The sequence below is a fragment of the Notothenia coriiceps genome, unplaced genomic scaffold (assembly GCF_000735185.1).
Source record: "Notothenia coriiceps isolate Sejong01 unplaced genomic scaffold, NC01 NC01_scaffold00032812, whole genome shotgun sequence".
NCBI classification, from domain to species: Eukaryota; Metazoa; Chordata; class Actinopteri; order Perciformes; family Nototheniidae; genus Notothenia; species Notothenia coriiceps.
The window spans coordinates 55,787-64,837 of record NW_011365513.1 but is presented as its reverse complement, the minus strand read 5'-3'; the positions used below and the strand labels follow the sequence as shown (position 1 = coordinate 64,837).

Genomic DNA, 9,051 nt, shown 5'->3' with positions numbered 1-9,051 from the left:
ACAATTGATTTATTTATTGACAGCTACTTTCTATTGTGCAATATCAGATTTTTTAAACCAAACACAACATTAGAAAATATGATGCATTTGATAAACAGTATACAAATTAGTTAAATTAGCTCCACTGAGGCCATGGTACAGCAATTATTTGTATACATTTTAACATTAGCAATAGGAATACAAACATAAATCATCTGACAGGTGACAATATGCTTAATAATGAGTACTCTGATAATATAGTACATTTAGCAGAAGAGACTTAAGTTACTTTAAAAGTAATATTACTTTACTGAAGTTTTATCTGAATCTACCTCTTCCACCTAGTAATTGGAACCCCCTATTTGGCTACTGCAGATTGGATTGACAGGTCTTTACCATTGCTTCCAGGATGATTGGTCTCCCCACATCCAATATTGCAGAGCTAAACAAAAGGGTCATCAGATTAATTGACACCTCAACAGAACAGACACCACGCCGCACCTCCTGCCCTCCAGGCGCAGGTACAGGGACCCCTGAGGGGCAGAGGGCAAACCACGGGGAAAGGCTTACTTAACAGGCTTACCTGGAGCAGGCCCAGGGGGCCCAAAGAAACAAGAACAGACTTTTCGAGCAAACAAAGACAACAAAGAGACCAAAAATAAACTCTCAACGACCAAAAACATAAAAAAAAAAAAAGCACAACAATTCTAGAACAAACTACAAAGTAATACAACATGATCACAAAAAAAGAGAAACATCAAAACTGCTAAAGCTATGTAGGCGGTCTTTAGTGATTCCTCTATGTTTTAGAAAATAATATCAGCAACACAAGATTGCAATTAGCTGCATTTTATTATGCAAAACAATTGGACAAGTCAGAATAATAATGGCAGCGTAATGAAAGACACATCAATAATAACTGGACACTAGACACAGGGTTAGTTGATAAAAAATAGCTATTTAATTTGTATTTCTTTCATTGAAGTATTGACACATAGCATTATACATTTCCAAAAAATAAATAAATTCAATATCTTGCATATAAAAAAGTCAGTTTTTAAAGAACAACCATCCACATGTTTGCAGTTATCATCTCTCTGCTGTTGCCAGTCAGTTTGGGGGGAAATATTACTTTATATTCACAATAAGGGATCTTTGAATACACACATAAAATGCTCTTATGGTAACAAAAAGACAACCGTACAGTTATATAGGATTAAGTGTAATACAAATATACGCTGCATTTAGAACAATACACCAATGATTATCATTCATTTATTACATCATTAAAGCTCTCCTGAATAGAGCTCCTTTCAGACCCAACAAAACACTTTGCTTTCTATATAACATCATCCTTAACTCTTAAAGTAAGTAAACTCTTAAACTGAAGCCATTACCTTCTTATAGTAGGCTTTCATAAATAGATACCTGGTGCAGTCATAAGGGGTCACTAAGTTCTATGAGACAGATACCTGAAGTTTATCAGTGAAACACCATATTACTTTTTAAAATGGTGTAGTGTAAATGCCATTTATTTGAGTTATTTATGAATTACTCTATATCTATTTAATTTTAAACGGAAAATGGATTACTCTTAACTGTTGTAAAAGAGCAATTGTTCTATTTGATTTAGATTTTTTTATGCTGTCATAATAAACATAAAATATTGAAGTCAGACTGTAAACTGAATAAACCAGCAAGTCAGGATTTGCAGGCAGTGAAAAAGGAGCATCAAGATAAAAGTCACCACTACCTGAAGTGGAACACAAATAATCTTGAGCCCGTCTTTGCCTCCGTCGATTAAAAGACTCTCAGAAGGCCTACAGTGTCCTTATTTTGCCCAAAGCATTATATCTTCATTTATAGGTTTCTTCCATAAATAAGTATTATTCTTTATAGGTTGGTGTGTATTCAACTAAATAATTATCTCTATTAAGGCTGTACCGAATGACATTTATTATTTATTTATTGGAGTTTTTAAGTGAGGCTTTGAATATCCGTCACCAAGAATGTCTAACTTATTGCGGAGTAGTTAATGTAATTTATTGTGCTGCTAGACCACCCTGTTTATCCAGGTGTTTTCCTTCCTTTGCAAGCTGGAGAACATTTTTCTAAACGCAATTAATATTATTACCTAAAATGTTGATCACCAACATGTAAGGATTTGAAGTACAATATTGAAATACAGTTATTCAAGGTATTTTCAATATATTTAGACTATTGCACTTTTAACAACGCTCTAGAATTATTGGAGCACATGCATTGGAAACAGTTCATCGCAGCCACCCCCAGCATATCACTCATAAATAGGAATAGTATGATAATAATAATAATAATAATAATAGTGTAGCCTTATATTTAAAAGCAATTTTACATAAATACATTAAATATAATTATTAGACATGCACAAAATAAAAACTGCACAGCATTCAGCTATTTAGAAATTGAATTGAAACATTATGAATGAAGCTACAAAGCTTTAAACTATTGGGTACAGCCCTAATTCTTCTAATGTGTTCATTGCTCAAACTTAAAAACTGTGAATTTAATAAAAAAAATCCACAAGATAGCCTAACAACAGGAAATCTGACACTATAATAATATATATGATATGTATGTATAATGTGAGGTTGTCTAAGACAGAACATCAATGATAAGAGATACTGATTTGCTTTGAAGTAAAATCTTGGAATCTATGAATTTAGAAGTTAAGATTCAAGTCATTCAATATCAGACTTCATTTCTAGCATGTTCAGAGCTAAACATCTGAGAGGAGCAACTGAAAAGACCCTAAACAAGCCTGATGACATTCAAATAATGAAATGGCATATTTTAACCTAATTCTCCAATGTAGTTATTTTTAGATTATGTATCTATTAAAGGATACATATAAAGCTAATTTCCAGGTTCGTATAAATATGTTGGGTTTCTATTAGAAAATGTTTACATGCTTTAGTTTTTTAAAAGTAAATTAGTTTTAATCATACTGCCTTTCTGAATATACCTGTAATAACCTCTGTCTGGAACGCTTCGTTTTAGCGCCTGTCTTTAAGATCCCCTCCTGAAAAATCTTATTCGGATCTGGGTGGCTTGTGAGAAAAATGAGCCTGGGAAAGATTTTATCATAATATATATTTTCTGATGAGCCTGCATGTGAACTTTGAAGGGGAGCCAAATCTGAAAGGTCAGATACCTCAAATGTATTTATATAAAAAAAGATCGATGTTGGCCCAGATGTTAGAGTCAGAACAAAGTGAAATGGTGAAACTATGATATTAATTCACATTTAAAAATGCTAATGGTCAATCTTCAAGCTTTGCACAGTTTGCCAGTAGGTCTGAAGTCAGTTCATGTCAATGCTCGGGCTCCAGCTCATTGATGTGTGGAAGAGTCAGATATGGTACAAAGTCCGCAGAAGTTTCTCGATATTATAACATTCCAATGCATTGTCTCTCTTACGGCTTCATGTTGAGCTCTGATCCGAACCATTCAGGTCCACCGGAGCACATCACAGGCTTTTTGGGGAGAGTTTTCCTAAAGCCACAGTGACATCCAATCGATGATCAGTTCAGTCCATATATGAACAAATCTCGCAAGAAAAAATAATCAATCTGAGCTGACAAATATTTCAACTTCATGTGTGACAGAATGAAGCCAGTTGAGGTGGTTCGGGCACCTAGTTAGGATGCCACCTGGGCGCCTCCCTAGGGAGGTGTTCCAGGCACGTCCAGCTGGGAAGAGACAAAGGGGTTAGACCTAGGACCAGGTGGAGGGATTATATCTCTTCGCTGGCCTGGGAGCGTCTTGGGATCCCCCAGTCAGAGCTGGTTGATGTGGCCAGGGAGAAGAAAGTTTGGGGCTCTCTGCTGGAACTGCTACCTCCGCGACCCGACCACGGATAAGCGGAAGAAGATGGATGGATGGATGGATGTGTGACACCATAAATGCTGCTGCTGTACCTACAGTATGAGTCTTCTTTGCGTGATAGAGCCATTGATCATACCTTATTCTCATAAAAATAATCTTAGCTCTGTTCGGTATATTTAGGAAATAATTATTGATGTTCACAAATCAGGACTGAGCTCTCTTGTTTCCGTGTGGATTGTCCTTTCACTCTTCTCTCTATCGCTGAAACGGAGATAATGACACCAACCCTTTATCGGTATCAACATTGCATCCCGCTGGCCCCTTCTCAGCTTCGAGGGCGTACATTTTTCTTCTTGCCTTTTTTCCAATGGGAAACACTGCAATCTGAAAAGTAGACAAGATAAACTTTATTTATTTTCATGGATATTCTTCCATTTCTACTACCACATGTGCTACAGGCTCCTAATGAAACTGTTCCATGTGGATATGAGCCTTGGGACTACTAAGAGATAATTACCTTCAGCCCCACTTTACTCTCAGGTTTCACCTTTTTGAGGAGTCAGATACAAAGTAGTTACAGCTGTACTTCATAATCGCAACGCATATCTTGCTTTTGTTCATATTAGACGCTCAGAGCAAATCCTAGAGTGATGTAGGAGGTTGTGTGGGTCAACCCAACACTGAATTGTCACCCTGTTCTTGTCACATGTGAAATCACTAATCAACATTGACGAATTCACATTGTCAAAATTACATTTGTATCAAATATCCGCATCTTAACCCAGACCATGATTACTTTCTTAATCTAACCAAGTAGTTTTGTTGCCTAAACGTGACCATAAGTAATTTTGTTAGAATTCATACTAAGAACTAAAACTGTGACCATACATCTGTATGTGACTAAATGTACTTGAGAACACTCCCCCCATGGTGCCTCCAGAGTCTAGACTCTAGACTAACACTCAAAAAGTACATACACCCCATATGTAACACAGAACACTTGTAAGCCCTGCCATGTTAGTCCTGTCACGTCACCTAAGATATTAAGCCCTTCTCAGTAAAGTCATACACGAAACTTAACTTTATTTGGTAATTAGTTGAAGTGTCATGTAATTCTCATGTCATGTGTGTAGAGATGCAATGACTTAAGTCTCTGTGAAAGTCACGAATGCAGTTTAACCCGTGACTATGAGCCTTATATGGAGGGTCAAAAGCACAGTGAACACATGTTACTGAAAGTAGACCACGCCATGAGGATATCTGGTACGAACGTTTTTTTAAACTTGATTCTGATTGGGAATTATGATAAATGCAGGTTATTATGTAGATATTTAAATCCTTTTGTGATATTGACATGTTTTACCTTTTCAATATACTAGACAGTGGTCACATTATAACTGAACAGAAAATGCATTTTCACTGGGTTAATACCGCTGAAGCAAGAGGTTTTTATCTGCATTGCTTCAAATAATTAATCAGCTATTTTCTTACCTTCGTGCTGCTCATAACTATGCCATTTACCACTGAAATGTGCCAAGTGTTGGCTGCTATAGAGATGTTTGTGCTACAGCAGCATGCTGCTAACAGACTATGTGATTCATGCACACTGCCATTCAATATTTGGAAATGGACCACAATGGAAAAGATAATTGAAAGGTTTTAATGCTTTAAATGTTTACTGTCTTATTAAAATATTCCTCCAGGTGTGTACTGTAATAGACTAAAGCCCACATGAGACCCACAACTCTGAAGCTCTGTGTCGTGATTATTGGAGTCACATGTTGGGACCTCTCTTCCAGGAACACTTCAGTCACCTTTGACTGAATATCATCTTGTGAAAATCCATGCATAGCATTATTGTAGCACACTACTACCTAGACATTCTGGTTTCCTTCTAACAAATATCATATGTGTCCTTCAAGTTTAAGTTTTGTCATGTCGTTTCAATTTGAGTAATGCAAGATCTGGGGGGCCCCTCTTACAGAGTGAAGGACGAAACAGCACTAAACCAAAAAAAAAAAAATGAAGATCCAATGCAAAGTTGTTCATCACACTCATAATGGCAGGCCTTGTGCAAATTATGACCATATTCACCCAAATTGTGAAAAATGCCATATAGCAACAGCAAATGAGTGCATACAGTATGTTTTGATCGTGTCCATGTCTGCGTAACTAGTGGCCTACGATTTTCAATACTCTAACGGAGGTCACTGGGACACTTATCCAAACTAATGCCATTACTGCTCTTTCGACATTCCTCAGTTGCCTTTTGCCGAGGCTCCCAGTGGATCTGATAACTCTACTGACATTATTGGCTAGACCTCTAATACTAATGAGATGATGTTGAAAGAACGTTGTTTATTTATGGCTTGAAAAACTACGATAAACGTTGGAAGCCTCTCCCAAGAAGTTTCAAAAGAATTGAGGGACTTTCTTTGCCTATACAGTGAAACGCTACGACATTACTGTCAGTGAAAAAGCAATAAACAAAGCTCATCAACAAAAAAAGATGGTGGAACTATTCAAACTAAATGGGGGCAGGAGCTGGGGATGTAGTTGAGGCGGCCATTGACATAGGCCCTACATTATCTTTTACTCGTGGTATGGCATAAATATACAGGCTTACCAGGGGTAAGATTTTGTCCCCTGGGAACTTTAAATACTCATGCATAGGGCTCAAAGTTACAAATCTAGGCTTTCAGTAATACATCTAGATGTTGAAGATATGCAGAGTCTCACACATGGCACTTCCTGCTTCCAGTAAGTCATATTTTTCAATAGCTCAGAACTTCATTCATATTGGGATTGTTTTTTTTAAAACTCTGACCTCCTAACTAAAACAAATGATATTGAATTGAGAAATCTCATTGCCAGACATATTTTACTGTTACAAAAGAACCAATAACAAATGAGAGGCAGATCATGGCTTCAGTTGCCCTTGACTAACCCAAATTTAAGATGAACACAAATGTTGATGGACCCTTTGCCATCAGGTATCTAACATAATACCATGTCCTGTAGGGGAGTTGGTTTGTCTTTTCTTTTCTTTGTTCTTACAAAGCATGTGCTGCTTGTGTTTCTCTCTAATTAGGAAAATAACATGTTTTTAAAAATTGTTCTTGGTTACATCCTGTGCCACTGGAGGGTTTTCTTTAAAATACTCACAGTCCCGCTTTGCTTCTGTGCTGGCAAAGCACTCACTGAAGAGGCAGTGCATGGTGTGGCAGAGGTTGTCCAGGAGAGACTTCGGGGAAGCAGATCTCCAACTGGACTCGGGCACTCTGCTAGGCTCTTCTGTTAAATGATCCCAAGTGTCCTGAATAGACTCTGGAAGCTCCTGCTGGAACACCTGGGCACACAGAGACAGAAGCGTGAGTCAGTAGCTTCATTTGAAGTATGTATCCATCCAATACCTCTTAAGAAATTAATCAACAGCAGTGTGAGAAAGTCTCTAGATGCTTTTATGGCCATTTCAAAGCATACTGTAGATGCAGAACTTGTGACCCATCAGCTCTGAGGCTACAACACACTTGGGTGTTTTCTTCATTTGAACTCACATGGCAACACATTTCTTTGAGGTATTGCTTTTGTCATTAATACTTTCACACAGAAAGGCAAAATTATATGGGGGGAAAATGGCCATGTTGCATAATCACGTTGTGCGTACGTTTTCTAAAAGTAGCCTTGGTTCAGAGTGTTATAAATTCCTTATGGGGATTATAAAACCACATGGAGGCTCCTAGTCCAAACCATAGACTGTATAAATACTCAATGAGTGCCTACACCTTACATCCACCCACAGGTAGGACCTCAATTAGGGTTAGGGTTGGGTTGTTTTTGGTTGTTTGTACTTGTGTTCAATTTGATAGTCCTTTTTTTTGGTTGCACAGTCACACTAATTGTCATTATCAAGACAATGTAATGTATCTATGTCCAGCTGTTATAAACATACACATTTGAGGATTTCAGTGAGCTCAGTAAATGAAGGCGTTCATTATTGCGACATCATTCGTAGAAGTTACCTGCATTGTTTCCCTTTATCCTAAATCATCTGAGTTCCCTAATTGGTAAACGTTCAGAATTAAGTAACTGTCCGTGATCTGTCTGTGAGTCCAGCCTGACTGTCTGCTGACTTTAGACTCACTGTCTACTTCAACAGAGGCCATAGGGGATATCAGATCAGGTCGTAAAGGTTTGGAGATGTCAAAGACAGAGTGAGAGAGAGATCACGTGATGACACCGGCGAGCTGAGCGGAGTAGTCGGGTGCAGGCGGTAATCAGACTTAACTATGAATTAACCAAAACTGAAAGTCTCAAAGTGTAATGCGCAGTCAGTTCTATTAGTGTGTAAAAACATCTGCGTCTAAATGCCCGGCAGTAGTTTGACCAGAGCTAGAGCAAAGAAAGACAGCGGCCTCATGGCGGAAATGTTTGGTGAAGAGGAACACGTCCCCAAGTGGGCTAGCCAATTGCTTTCTGAAATACACAAGACTTTGAGTTGGCCTACGCCCCCACCGCAAGCGCACACACGCGCACACACACACACACACACAATCATTTACACTGACGCACACGCATGCCCGCATATACACTGACTCACAGTCGCACACACCCTCATTAGGATTTTGATGCAGGCTATACTGTAATGTAAACCCCAACTAGTTAGCAAAGTTGTGGTTAATGGCAGACTAATGAATAGGCCTATTGGCTATTGAAGGACTGGATTACCTCTCCGCACCTGAGCTCCGCGGCTCTTCTTTTTCTTCACGGATAGAGATGGACTTTCCTCCATCTCAATGTATTTTCCGTCGTATTACCTTTTGGCAATATATTTTTTGTTTTTGTGTTTATCTGTGTATTGTTAGGGGGAAGGGTGGTAGCATCTCTATGTTTTTATGTAATCTTGTGTTGTATTTTCTACGGTCTTGTGTTGTTGTTTATATATTTCCCCTCCCTTCCCTTGATGCGTCGATGACACCCTTCCAATTTGATCAAAATACTAGCCGGGCATCCGATATGATTGTTACCTTACTTAAATGGATACACAATTGACAGAATTGGGTAGGGCAGATATTCTCTTCCCCTGGAGGAAAAGCTAGTAGAGGAGTCAGTATTTTAATTTCTAAGAATATGCCTTTCAAATCATCCAATGTACATGTTGATCAATAGGGAAGATATGTAATTGTCTCAGGTTTGCGTGGTAAA

The 9,051-nt window shown here is 38.1% G+C and overlaps 1 protein-coding gene across 1 annotated transcript in view; it reads right to left on the bottom strand.

The window, feature by feature from the left end:
* Positions 1 to 9,051, bottom strand: part of LOC104961183 (nucleolar protein 4-like) — a 61,779-nt gene that overhangs the window by 38,262 nt on the left and 14,466 nt on the right. The gene's annotated exons all lie outside the window — the stretch shown is intronic.